The sequence below is a fragment of the Ambystoma mexicanum genome, chromosome 1p (genome assembly GCF_040938575.1).
Source record: "Ambystoma mexicanum isolate Mex_15411 chromosome 1p, UKY_AmexF1_1, whole genome shotgun sequence".
Lineage (NCBI taxonomy): Eukaryota > Metazoa > Chordata > Amphibia > Caudata > Ambystomatidae > Ambystoma > Ambystoma mexicanum.
Window position 1 is genome coordinate 1,063,539,707 of NC_090921.1, and position 14,912 is coordinate 1,063,554,618.

General features: G+C 42.7%; 1 non-coding gene across 1 annotated transcript; it reads right to left on the bottom strand.

Moving 5' to 3' along the window:
• Positions 1 to 8,928: 8,928 nt before the first annotated feature.
• On the bottom strand, positions 8,929 to 9,002 carry TRNAR-UCU (transfer RNA arginine (anticodon UCU)). Its single transcript has one exon. It is a non-coding gene; the product is annotated as a tRNA-Arg (tRNA).
• Between the last annotated feature and the right edge of the window lie 5,910 nt (positions 9,003 to 14,912).

Sequence of the window (14,912 nt, forward strand, 5' to 3'; positions counted from 1 at the left end):
CATTCTAAATGAAGCAGAAATAGCCATGACTGAAGTAGTAAATGCCATGTATCAATATAAACAATCAGAAGAAGACGTGTCAGTGCTGAAATCACAGCTAAATGTTGAGCAATTTACCATTACCTAGAAGTGACTGAAGAAATTGAACATGGTTTGAAACATGAAGGGAAAACTTGTAGCTGTCAAAATTATAAACCTCTGCTCCTCTATGTAAGTGGTGAAGCCGGTTCTAGAAAAACATTCTTAATTAAAATCATCAGCAAATTCCTACAAAACCTAACAAACAACAACCTTTCAGCTGTTGTAACAATCCCCACAGGTTTACCTGCCTACAACACAGGAGGTGTTACTTTACACTGACAACTGCTCCGTCCAGTAGAACACCAAAACAAATTTGAATACTACAAACTATCAGCAGAAGCTGCTACTGAAGTATGCAGAATTCTGAAATAAATGAAAATGTTCCTAATAGATGAGGTAAGCATGGTTTCCAACCTTATGTTGGCTTTAATTCGCCTCAGATTACAAGAAGTCCTAAAACGAACTATGAACAACTCTTTGGAGGAAAACATGTTATTGTTTTTGGAAATCTCCTACGGTTAACACCAGTGAAAGGGGAACCTATTTTTAAAACCTTAGGACACAAACAGTTCTGCAATACACTTGGCGACATAGGAAATGTAAATCTCTGGCAACATTTCCAATACAGAGAAATAACTCAAAACATGCATCGGTCTATCGACCTCACCTATGCTAACATTTGTAAAAAGCATTGGAACTAGTCCTCTTTCTAAAAATGCACAATCAATCTTAAATAGTAGTCTCATCCATGAGCTATATGGGCGTAACACATCTGCTCCTGATGTCATGGAACAATTAGCACAAAAAAATGTAAAATGCATGTACTTAATGCCAACCATAGCAAGCTGTAGTCAATTCAATGAGACAATGCAACCAATATTGCATATTACCTTTACAGACAAATTTGAAGTTTATGGCATGACACTCCCTGTGTGTCAACAAACAACAGCACGACTAAATAGCTAAGAAAAAAAACGATCTCCAACACAGCTGGATTGGAGAACATGGTAATGTTGTGTCTAAACTGCAGAGTAATTCTTAAAGATAACCTTGACGAAGAGCAAGGTTTAGTCAATTGAGCAGTTGGTACATTTCTTGGTTCCAGACATATCCATGTGACAACAACATTCGGTTTGTCAACATCCACTTTGACAAACTTTCAGAAGTTAAAAGGATAGGATGCTCAGCAGCACAATTCCTTCTTTCAAAGACATGTATGCATGCAGATAACACTTCTCTCTGTTTCTCGCATATGCAGTCACTATTCACAAATCACATGGTCTAACCCTAGATGAGGCATTGACTGACATTGGCAGCACCGTCTTTAAATAAGGTATGAGTTATGTAGAACTTTCATATTTACGGATACTTGAAGAACTTTTTCTATTCAATTTTGATGCACACAAAGTCAAGGCTGACATTCCTTGCATCCTAGAGTACAACAGACTCTGTGCACTCTACACACCTCATCTAGATATGTACCCTGTTCCTCAAAAAGGTAAAGATTTAAAAAGAAAATTAATGCAAACAGAACATATACGAGATCTCCCAAAAATACCACCAAAGAAACAAAAAACAACTGCTACTCCATCAGGCAGTACAACCACAAATCTATTTAGTGCAAACACAACTGCACATCCATCAGCAGACATAAAGAGAAATATTTCTTACAAAAAAGCAAGTGGAGGTCCAGCAAATGACACAGAGACAGAACTCTCTGGTCAATTTAAATTTTCCAACACAACTGGTGTAAATTGCTATGCAAATGTAACAAATCAATCTTCTGTTCCAATTGCCACCAATTGTTCAAAACATGTAATTGAATGGCTCAGACCAGTTGTTTGCAAATGCTCATTCTTCATAGAATTGCCACAAATAATCCTAACAACACTTACCATGTCACAGGAATAAGGCAAACGCTGGACTACTGTACATGAATATTAAAATTCAGCATAAACACACAAGAAGATCCACAAGAATGTCTAATGTACTTACTGCAAGCACTAGAAATAATCAAACATACCTATAAATGAAATCTTCCAAATTTCATACATGTGGAAACATACATGCACTCTCTGCAACAATGTTTCATAAGAGCACATCCCTAATGAACAATTTGTGTATGTATCTGTACCAAATTGTGACTACATTCCATTTTATCAGCTGTTGAAAAATGCAAATCATGGCATATCATGCACTTTTTGTTATTCAAACAATCGTTCCACCATGCACATAAACTCACATTGCCAATATCTGATACTAATGCATTTACGGTACAACGCAGATGGTATCAACAACAACTCCAAGCTTACTAGCTTCACACACGGGCAAGTATCTCTTGGCAAGAAAACCTTCACAACCCTAGGCATGATCTACCACACTGGTGCCACAACCACTGCAGGTCAGTATAATGCATACATTAAAAAAGAAGTGGTTGGTTTGAATGCAACACCACTTCCATGTCTCTTAAACAGAGATTACGAGCAAATCTAACAAATGCCTACTTAATATTCCTTAAACCTAAATTTAGTCACTGACCTTTAAAAGTATCAACAGTTAGAATACGCCAAATGTTATCTAACTGCATCCATAATACTGCAGTGCTACTTTGTAATGGAAAAATAGTTTGAATATGCCAACAGGTATCTAACTGATTCAAAAAATACCCTTCAGAACTATAAAATTATCAACAGTTACAATACAGTTAGAATACGCCAACTGATATCTAACTACATCTATACTGTTGCAATGCTGCTTTTAAAACACGAAACAGTTTCAATTCGCCAATCAACTACTTCAAAAATACCCTCCCTTACACTTCATTGCAAATACACCATCATGATTCTTCTTACTCCAACACTGCTTGTAACAACAAATACACTTTTCTGTGCACTTTAAACAATCCCTTAAGTACTGCACAGTTCAAACAAACATACCGTGAAACTTAAACTCACATAAATGTAGTAGGAATTTTTTAAATCCTGTATGTTTTTTTTCTCCCAATGACCCAATGATAATGCAAACAGAAAATGGCAACTGTGCAGAACACACAGTAATGTTGTTCTGAACATAGTACTTAGAATGTACTGATTATGAGGGTCTAAAAAGTACATGAATATGTGAGATAAAATGCAATGAAAAATGTTAAACTATCCGTCCTAACATATTATACTGTGTTTTTTTCACAAACAAAGAAGCAAAGTTTTCTACTTCATAATCATGTTCAACAAACTCAACCTATAACCTCAATGGTACAGCAATCACAAGTACTATGTGCACTTCAATTGTAATATGTCAGAATATTACAAATACTGTATACTGCCCCTACACTATCTATAATTCTATACACATATTATTATAATGGTTGTATCCAGTGGCCAGATTCAATTTCTATACACATATTATTATAACGGTTGTGGCCAGTGGCCATATTCTTGGGTGTATGGCTGTATTATGCTGTTGTGGTTGTGGCCAGTGGCCAGATTCTTGGGTGCCACAACCAGTGCAGCATAATTAAACCATATATAACAAGGACATACAATACACATTGGAATAACACAACTCTCCCTCAACCTCACCCTCCCAATTCAAATGACATCTGCAGACCTCGAAATGGATCGCCAACCCTATTTTTCACCTATGAAAACATCCCCATATCATCTATATTCCACTCCCCAACCCTGACCAAGCCCTCTTTCAGTCATCAAATAACCCCAAATGTGTTTCTCAAGCTGTCCGCCCAAGACTCTCACCACAGACTACCGTGGTGTCCTCAGACTGCTGCGCCACCCGTACACTCTTTTTCCACCTCTACAAAGAGACGCATTTAATCCTTTTTCCACTCCCCCACCCTTCCCTGCCCCTCTTTCCAACACCAAATGACCCAAAATTTGTTTTCCAGACTTTTTCCCCACTGATCCGTCTGCTGTCAGTTGAGGCTGTCCGCTGATCCAACATGGCGGGTGTTTCGGAAAATATGACACACCTCACATTTTTGATTGACCAATCGGCGGACTCGCCCTATGTCCGCTGGCCTCACGTCGCCATCTGAACCAATCGGAGCGAACAGGGAAGTGAGTCAGCGGACCGAACCCAGATATCACTTATTTATTTGTACCTATTTTTGGGCCATTTTGAAAATAAACTACTGGACGGATTTACACCAAATTTACAAAATCACACTTTCGGGACCAAACCGCCGCTCCTGCCACAAATTTGGTGAAAATCCGTCCAGCGGTTTGCGCTGTAGATGTGAGCACATTTTATTTCCATTGCATCTACGGAAAAAATAGACATTTTGCGACCCCCTATAACTTTGTACTCCCTTGACGAAACCTCACCATACTTTGCAGAATTAATCTGACTGGGCCATATACATTTTGCAAAGTTTGGTAAGGATTTGTCCAGGGTGGGCAAAGTTCTAAGCTGCCCAAAAAGAGCTCTTCCTATGAGTTGAGCATCTTAACAATCACTACAGGGCCGCTAATGCAGGCCCTGTAATATAAATATTACAGAGCTCTTTTTGAGCGGCTTATAACTTTGGTGCTGTTTGACGAATACTCATCAAACTTTGTTAAAACAGTAAATGGCCACATCTGAATGATTATGCAAAGTCTAGTGAGGTTTTGTCAAGGAAGGCAAAGTTGTAGGAAGGGCCAGCATTTTTTAACTCCTCGTAGACACAATGGAAAAAAAACATTAGCTTGCGCCTACAGCCCAAAACTCTGGACGGATTGTCACCAAACTTGCGCTAGGAGAAATGGCATGGAACCGAAAGCCTGCTTTTATAAATTTGGTGTAAATCAGTCCAGTCATTTTAAAAAAATGGACCAAAAGGAGGTCTGAAAATAATTAGTGATATCTGGGTCTCGTCCACAGACCCACTTCTTGGACCAATCACAGAGCAGCGTGATGGTCGTGGACATCGTACGTGCTTGCTGATATGTCAATTAAAAACGGGAAGTGCGTCAAAACTTTTGAAACGGTCACCATGTTGGATTCACAGACTGCGCCTGTATTCTGCAAACATCACAGTTAAAACTTATTCAAAAACACAATATTGCACTTGCCAAAATAATTAAACAATCTCTGTGGAGGTGAGGGGTGATGAGGATGGTTTGGGATATGGCCATAAACAGCCAACAATCTTGTGTTTTTCTTGTCCGAAGTCTGCGAACATCAGATGCTCGGGGACATCCATGCATAGGTCTGCATTATAGGGTTGGTGAAAAACAGTTTTTGACGGGCTTATAACTTTGGTGCCACTCAATGAAACTGCATGAAATTTTACAGTATCATTTTAGACCCGGCCTTGAATGGTTTTGCAAATATGGTGCTGTTTCATCAAGAGGGGGCAAAATTATAGGGGAGGGGGAAAAATATTTTAAAGACTTATACATTTGGTGCCTTTACGAATCTGCACAAAGGTTTGCAAACAGATTTTAGACCCAAAGTTGAATGATTTTGCAAGGTTTGGTGTGATTTTGGCAAGTGGGATGAAAATTAGAGGGGGGGTCTCAACGTTTTTAGATGGCTTATAACTTAAGTGCTGTTTGACAAATCTGCACAAACATTTGCAGAACGATTATAGACCCAACCTTGAATGTTTGTGAAAAGTTTGAATGGATTTTGTCAAGTGGGGGCTAAGTTATATGACTATTTTTTGTACGTACATTTCGACATTTTTCAAAAACTAAAACATGGACGGATTTGCAGCAAACTCGTGTAAGGAGCATTGGCAAGGACCCGTAAGCATGGTTTCGAAAGTGTGATTATGTTTTATTTTTTGAAAAGTGTCATAATTTGGGTACAACAAATAGTGATATACCTTTGGTGACTGAGTTATTGCCTGTCGCCATGACCAGTGGCCAAATTGTCCGTGTCATATTCAAAGGCCATGACCCAGACATTCTGGCCACTGGCCATGACTACGAGGTTAGGTTTGAATGGGAACAAAATATCTGCTCGAGGCTACACCTCGAAGACTTAGCATGAGACTGAATGCAAACATAGCCACCCTCACATCCTGTTCAAAATGTGTCCAAATTAGTATATATTGCTTGTAATGTACAGACATGTTTTGTTGGGGTGAGTATTGTGACCAATGAAAATATCAGAGTCCAACTTCCATTACTGGCTCAAAAGGAGTTTTTGCTGAATCACTATCAAAATGCATGTTTCAAATTTAAAATTGAGGGCAATTTTATTAAGAATGCCCACAATGTGTACACATTTTTAAGAATTTCAAATTTGAAACATGCACTTTGCATTCAGAAAATGCCAGGCTTGGGTTCCATGAAGATATGGGCCATGGTCCTCGGCTTCACTCTCCTTCTCCTCCAAGGAGGAGCCAGATGGATTTTTATGTTGGGGCAGCGGCACCCTATTTAAGTGAGAAACTCCCTACTCCATCCCAGGAGCAAGATGTTTCTCGCTTTAATATGGTCCCACCTCCACGCCAGCTCAGGGACGCCTTTAAAGGGCTGCTCCCGTTGCTGGCGTGGCAGCAGCTCCCTATTAAATTAAAACACGTCCTGCTCCAGCACAGAAGCAAAGAGCTTTTCACTTTAATAGGGCACCACCACGACTCCAGCTCATGGAAGCCTTTCAAAAGCTGCCCCGTGCTGGTGTGGCAGCGGCTCCCTATTCAAATGAAAAGCTCCCCAGTCCCCTGTTGCAGCACCCAGCAACAGCACGAGAGCAGTGAGCTTTTCATTCAAATAGTGCGCCTCCACCAGGCCAGCATGGCGAAATCCTGAAAGACGTCCCAGAGCTGGCATGGCAAAAGTGCCCTATTTAATAGAAAAGCTGCTCAGTCATGCTGGCTCAGCAGCGGCACCCAACGTTAAATGAAAAGTCCCTTCCACCGGGGGAGCTTTTCACTTACGTTGGGTGTCATTTCAGCGCCAGCACAGGGGAGCCTTTCATTTTACATAGGGCACCAAAGCCACGCCAGCACAAAGTATATTTTTCAAGGCTCCTACATGCTGGTGCCGTAGCGGCAATGGCACCCTTTATAAATGATATTAGTTTGGCGCCCTGGGCGACTAACCGGGCCGCCGATTCCTAAGCGTGGCACTGCAGCGGAGAACCATCTAGTAACAAATGAGAGTGAGAGAGTTGGTAAACCATTCCGAAATGGAAGTGGTGATTGAAGGAAAGAAGAACACGATTTGCCTGTCATCAACAAAGAGGTGATAATCGAAGTCAAAGGACAAGATAAGCATTCCTAAGGCTGAGGATTAGAGGGTAAAGAGCAAAGGTCCAGGAGCTGACATTTGAGAGACACAGATGGGGACTGGGGTGGGGTAGGGTCAGAGGTTTGCGAGTTCCAAGAGATGTTAGAGGCTCAACCTTCCATGTAGGAGGCGATCCAGGCAAGAGCAGATTTGCAAAGCCCAAGGTCCTGGAGAGTGAAAAGGAGAGAGGAGGGGATTTACAGTTCCATAAGTGGCAGAAATGTAAGGGGCGATACAGGCAAGAGCAGATTTGCAAAACCCAAGGTCCTGGAGAGTGAAAAGGAGAGAGGAGGGGATTTACAGTGCCATAAGTGGCAGAAAGGTAGGAGGCGATACAGGCAAGAGCAGATTTGCAAAACCCAAGGTCCTGGAGAGTGAAAAGGAGAGAGGAGGGGATTTACAGTGCCATAAGTGGCAGAAAGGTAGGAGGCGATACAGGCAAGAGCAGATTTGCAAAACCCAAGGTCCTGGAGAGTGAAAAGGAGAGAGGAGGGGATTTACAGTGCCATAAGTGGCAGAAAGGTAGGGGGCGATACAGGCAAGAGCAGATTTGCAAAACCCAAGGTCCTGGAGAGTGAAAAGGAGAGAGGAGAGGATTTACAGTGCCATAAGTGGCAGAAAGGTAGGAGGCGATACAGGCAAGAGCAGATTTGCAAAACCCAAGGTCCTGGAGAGTGAAAAGGAGAGAGGAGCGGATTTACAGTGCCATAAGTGGCAGAAATGTAAGGGGCGATACAGGCAAGAGCAGATTTGCAAAACCCAAGGTCCTGGAGAGTGAAAAGGAGAGAGGAGGAGATTTACAGCACCATAAGTGGCAGAGAGGTCCAAATGAGTGAGATTAGAAGAGAGTGTGGATGGTGAGCATGGGAGTGAAACTTGGAACCATCCATGAGTGTAGTCTCGTTGGAGTGCTTACTATGGAAGCCAGAGAGAAGTGCATCCCCAATACTCTATTGGCAGATGGTGTGAGTGACTATGCATGCAATAGCGATAGCTACCAAATAGTGTACATGGCTTGGTGATAACATAACCTGGAGCATGGTAAGAGTACATGGTAAAGTGCAAAGCCATGAAATAGGTGTTCCTTCACGTATTCATCCATATTTGTAGAAAAAGCCAGCCAAGCCGAACTAAATAGCAGATCTCGGATCAATGATAAACCTAGCAGGTTTGACCTGATTCCTTCGTTAGTGAAACCTTACTTGGCATGTGTTTGGTCTGTGGCTATTCTCAACTAAAACTCAGAGCATGACATATTGTCAATAACAAAAAACGAAACATCTTCCAGCTAATGGAGAAAAGTACAAGGTTGATTGAAAATGAGAGGCAGGAACTATTTCAGGAAAAGCTTTTAAGGTAATGCCCCCTCCGAATAATACACACCCGGAATTCTGAAATACAACTTTTCTTCCTAAAAATAAATATACAAACGTAGATTACAATTGCAGGTTATTATTGTCAGAGATCATTATTAAAAGCAGAATTGCATGATGCCCATGAATACATGGCGTTTCTAACAGGGCTGAAACTGCTTTCCTCTTCTATTATAAATATAATTCGTATGCTAATGCGTATTCTCTTAAAATAAAAGTGACACCTGTCAGCAGAACATCTCTGCCGGGACTCGAACCCGGAACCTCTGGATTAGAAGTCCAGCGCGCTCGTCCATTGCGCCACAGAGACCTCGCTGCAAGATCAGCATCAGCACCAGAACTGAAAAAGCACATACCTCCTGCATCACTGCATCATCCCGGCAGCATCCCTGCGTGGACCGGGGATGCAACAGAAACCCGGAGCCGAATCCATGTCCCTCTCAGACTGTGCAGCCAATGAATACTTTCCTATTCGCTGTGCGAAGGAATGGAGCTCAGATCTAGCTTGGAAATACCTTCCTGATCACGTGCCAGGTATTTTATACCAGCATCCTTCTACATAAGCGCTAGTAGTGGGAAAAAAACAAGGAACATTTGGACTCCATCGCGCCGCGCTCAGCCGATACATAAGAGTCGCCTGTATGATGCTTTTCCACGCGAGCATACAGAAACGTAACTAATATATTCCCATTTTAATTGTGTAATTAGAATGAGTTGGACGCGCTGCTGTGCCCATTTTATATCTATTCACTTATGCGGCAGCGCAGGCGGCTGTTAGATTACAAACGTGGGCTATTTTAGCTACCATTCCAAATCCAGTCGCAGGGGCGACGTTTAGGATTTCGCAGCGGAATTAAGAAAAAAGAACCACACACAATTGTGCTGAATCGGGCAAACGCTGCATGCAGCATACATGTGGGCATGTGGCAGAGCAGCATCCAAAAATATTGCATAGAAAGAAGAACCTCCTAAATACACAACCACCCTACCCCCCCCCCCCCCCCTCCACTCCCACCACCCAATCGATAGCGCACTGTCTCGTCGGCTGTCCTTATCCTCGGGGTTTGGGGAATCGGCTCGTCTTTCGCGCCCTTTGGAGAAAAAAAGGGTCAGAACAACAAGTCCTGAACACGCGCATCATTGAGATGCTGCTGGGTCTGAAAGCGCAAAGCGGGTACCACTCCATCTGTCACAGTGTTGCGTTCCAATGGCAAGCAGCGGAGTACTCCTCTGTTAAAGGGATACCTGAAATAACATGCCCGCCGCGTGTCAGTTTCATAAAATACAACAACCAGTGCGGAGGCTGAGACATCGCTTTTAAACCATCTATTGTGAATTGATATTATGAAGAGAATTGGGTTTCGGATTTTTGGAATAAAAGGATAACACAAGAACGGGCATGGAAAGGTTCACCGATGGGGGAAGAGAGGGATTAAGAAAGATGGGGAAGGAGTCCGAAGAGGCCGAAAGGGACCGATGTAAGTCAGACGGATGGCAAGAGAACGAAGCAAGATGAACAGGGTTGGAAAAAAGAGAGAAGTAATTCGAAATAGGAAGCGACAGAAGGAATTATGAAGGAATGGGGGCAGAGAGAAAAATATACGAAATGGCAAGTGCCAGAAGAAATTAGGAAGACATAAAAGGAAACAGAATTAAAAAGGAAGGGAATGGGGACCAAGCGAAGAATAAGAAATGGGAAGTGGCAGAAGGGATTTGGAAGGAAGAGAAGGGAGTCAGAAGTAGAAAGGAAAGGGATGGGGACAGAAAGAAGAAACAAGAAATGGGAAGTGGCAGAAGGAATGAGAAAGAAAGGGATGTAGACAGAAGTAAATATGAACGGGTGGGGATTAAATGAGGAACAAGAAATGTGAAGAGGCAGAATGAAATGGGTAGAAAGGGAAAGGAGACACAAGTAAACATGGTGCCCAAATGAAGAACCAAAAATGGGAAGTGGCAGAAGGAATTAGGGCTAAAGGAAAGCAGGCATACATAGGAAGGAAAGGTATGGGGACAGAAAAAAGAATACAAAATGGGAAGTGGCAGAAGGAAATAGGAAGAAAGAGACAGGAGACAGAATTAAGAAGGAAAGGAATGCGGACAAAAGCAAGAAATGGGAAGTGGCAGAAGGAATTAGGAAGAAATAGAAGGAAGAGAGTATTAAAAGGGAAGAAAATGGGGACCAAACGAAGAATAAGAAATGAGAAGTGGAAGAAGGGATCTGGAAGGGAGAGAAGTGAGAAAGAAGTAAGCAAGAAATGGGGGAAGAAATAGGGGAAGAAACAATAAATAAGAAACTGGAAGTGGCAGAAGGAATTGGGAAGAAAAGAAGGGAGACAGAAGTAAGAAAGAAAGCAATGGGGATCGAACGAAGAACACGATAAGGGAACAGGAATCCATAAAAAGTACGAAAGGGAAGAGAGATAGAAGTAAGAAGTAAATGAATGGAGACCAATTGAAGGACAAGAAATGGGAAGTGGGAGAAGGAACCAAAAAGAAGGGAGAGACTGAACTAAGAAGGAATGGAATGGGGAGAGAGAGAAGAAACAAGAAATGGGAAGTGGTAGAAGCAATTAAGAAAAAAGGGAAAGGAGACAGAAGAAGGAAATGAATGGGGACCAAATGTAGAACACGGGTAGTGGCAGAGGGAAATAGGGAGACGGAGACAGGAGAACAGGAAAGGAATGGGGACCAAACAAAGAACAAGAAATCGGAAGTGGCAGATGGAATTAGAAATAAAGTGAAAGGAGAGAGAAGTAAGAAGGAAGGGAATGGGGACAAAACGAAGAACAGGAAATGGTATGTGGCATAGGAATTATGAATAAAGGAATGGTAGACACACGTAAAAAAATAAATGAATGGGGACCAAAAGAAGAACAAGAAAGAGGAAGTGGGAGAAGGAATTAGGAAGAAAGAAAGAAGTTAAAAGCAAAAGAATGGGGACCAAACAAAGAACAAGGAATGGGAAGTGGCAGAAGGAATTAGGAAGACAAGAAGGGAGCCAGAACTAAGAAGTGATGGAATCGGGACCGAACAAGAAACACAAAATGGGAAGTGGGGGGAAAATAGGAAGAAAGGGAAGCAGATGTAAGAAGGAAAGGAATGGGACAGAAAGAAAAAAAACAAGAAAGGGAAGGAGGACAGAAGTAAGGAAGAAAGTAAAGAAAGAAGAAACAAGAAATGGGAGGTAGCGTAAGGAATTAAGATGAACGGCGAGGGATACAGTAGGAAGAAAGAAGAAGGTGAAGGAACATAATTACGTATAAATAGACAAAGAGGAACACATGGATTCAGACGAAAGTAGATGGGAACAGATGATTTCAGAAGAATGGGCAAGAGGAGTCAGGAAAGTAAGAAGAAGACGGAATGAAACGTGTCCCTTTATTCCCTGTGTGTACCTGCAGTGGCTTTTCGGGACGACCAGGGAAGCGATGGCCACACCACAAAGCCTTGTCCAGAAACAGTGGCTGTGATCCCCTCTGAACTAAACCACCACGTCTCAAACCATACCTCGAACCGCCAATATCTTTATCCGTGACCCCTACCTGAATGCCAAAGTGACATTAGTGTCCCCATCGACCCGCATACTTTGAAAGCGGCATCGAACCGCAATGAGCCTGTACCCGATAAGATGCCTGCTCCCCAACCGGCTCACCAGGACTGGGTGCAGCCGTAACCAGTTCCACCTGCTTACATAATGTTAAGAAGCCTGGTTCGGGACCCTCAAACCAGCAAGAAGGATTTACCGTTCCTTTAGAAAGCTCCTGCCCACCATGGTTCATTTGTTGCAATCCAATAAATTGGCTAAGCCCCCATTTGTACCTTTTTGCCAAATAGTTTTTTGACATTCTGGTGATGGATTGCCTTTTCCTCCCTGCTAGCTATCCCAGTGTTTGCACCATTAGATTTTGCACTTCTCTGTCCCATTTTATGGGGGTGGGTTTTTGTTAGTGTTTTCCAGTACAGTTTCTAATTGAATATTGGTGTGTTTAATCAAAGCATGTATGTTTTTATAGAGCTTTGGTTCGACATTCTTTCATTCTGGAATGTTGTACTATTGCTGTTTTGGTTGAGACTGTCTCAACTTGACACGTCACTACTTAGGAGTATAGCCTGCCCTCAGCCCACGTTACACCAAACGGTGAAAGAGGTACATCCCTTATCTGTGCCTGTTTCCCCTTTATGATTCGGATCGCAGTTTTTTAAAATAGATTTGTGAGTGCTGAGTATGATGTTTAGTCACTACTCGTCCTTGCATTCTTGCATAGCAGTGGTCTTTTCGCTCCTCTTAGCTCTGCCTCCTTTCAGAGTGCAGCATTTTGAACATTCACTGTTGTTTGTCACGCTGGATGGTTATGCAGAATTAGGTTGGTCCGAGCTGTGGTGAGCTATGTTTCTCCTATCTTGATTTGACTGGCGCCAGAGTTTTAAAATCAGTATTGGGGCTGCTGGCCTCACCCAGCCGACCTCTAGCCTGTCCCGGGGATTGCATAATTCTCACAATTCTGATATGAAGCAATGAGAACTCAATGCAAAATTGAGGGTGCAAGGTATTGTGGTACCACAGTCAAGGTGCATAAGGGGCTTCAGGTACTGGGGGCCCTCCTAACTCCCACATCTCGCTTGCCGCCTACCCCAGGTCAGGAGGGGTCCCTGCCTCCCGCTCACAGCGTCAAGTCTCTGTTCCTGTCCCGTAGGACACAAGCAAGTAAAAGAAAATGGAAATAAGACAGAATAAAGTAAGAACAAAAAGAAAGGGTCAAGAAAGAAGAAAGTGCAGGGCTAAGGAAAGGGAAGGAAATAAAACATTTTAAAAGAAAAGCTAAGAGGACAGAATACAAAAGTAAAAAAGATGTGAAGAGGCATTGGGCAATAAGATAAGAAGCAAATAGAACAGTAGGAAGTGAGAAGAATGGGGACAAAACATAGTAAAACATAAAGTGTGCAGAAGAAGATACAAAAGAAAGGGGACTAGAATGAAAGAGAATGAAAATCTACGTACACGATTATGAATCACCTGACATACTCAAATTGCACCTGAACAATTTTACAATAGAGGTGATCGTTGGGTAGGTGCCAACCTCATCCAGAAGGTGACTGAGAGTACTGACACTTAGAGAGCCAATTAGCTCAATTCCCTGAGGGTGTTGGTCGTGGGGGACCTCAATCTCCAGTTCGAGCCTTTAGATATCATGGTTAAAATAATGGATGAGGAAGACACCTGCTGGGGGACTTGCAGCCTTAATTCAGGCAAATCAAAAAGGCATTGTAGGTATACTGAAGAGGCAGCTATCCTCTTATTCTCTGCCAACCTTAGGGTGGGTAATGGTCCCTTTGCTGCGGATGCACCAGCCGTGCTGACTTACGACAACGATATGGCCCAAAGTAGAATTGACTACATCTTCCTGAACGTAGATGCATGGTCATACATAGATCGCTTCGCCATACAAAGTAGGATTGAAAGTGATCATCATCCACTGCTGCTGGTGGTGGAGGAGTCCTTCATGGGCCTGAATGACGATGGGGCACTTGAGACAGTGGTGGCCAAAGTGCCGCTGATTATATCGGGGCATGCTAGACGTAAGATTAGGTGGAGAAATCTTGATCTGGAAGTAACTTTACCCAGGGTATACCATGATATACTCCACTAATTGGAGGACTTCGGTAATGTTGGTTCAGAACACGATGCTACGATAGTCAAACTTCACGAAAAACTGACTGGGAAGTTGGGGCCCATGTTCTCTAAACCCCAGAAAGTGGTCTGCAAACTAGTGGAGGCTAGGACCCCTGTATGATGTAAAGTGGCAGAAGGCGAAAGGTAAACTAGTTAGAGAAGCTAGGTGACATCGTTCAAGGGGTTCGTCCAACATACAGGACTCTGGACAACCATATTGGAAACTCCTCATGTACAGGAAGAGGGAATGGAGCAAGAAGACCTGGCGTGCTTTACTCTCTGCCATAGGCGAAGAGGAATCTAGGGGCTTTTGGGGTATAATGGGCACTGAGCGCAACCCTACACGTCACACAATACAGGGCTGTATTAAGGAATCCATGTGGTAAAAGCACTTTTCTGAGCTATACAATGAGAACAGATTTGTTACTGAGGGATATGCCACAGAAGAAGGAAATGGGCTGCGAGTGGCGGGACACAACTATTTCCCGTGTGTCCTTTCCACATGAGGAATTTGGTAGAGTCCTTCACAGCCAAAAGTTGGGTAAGCCT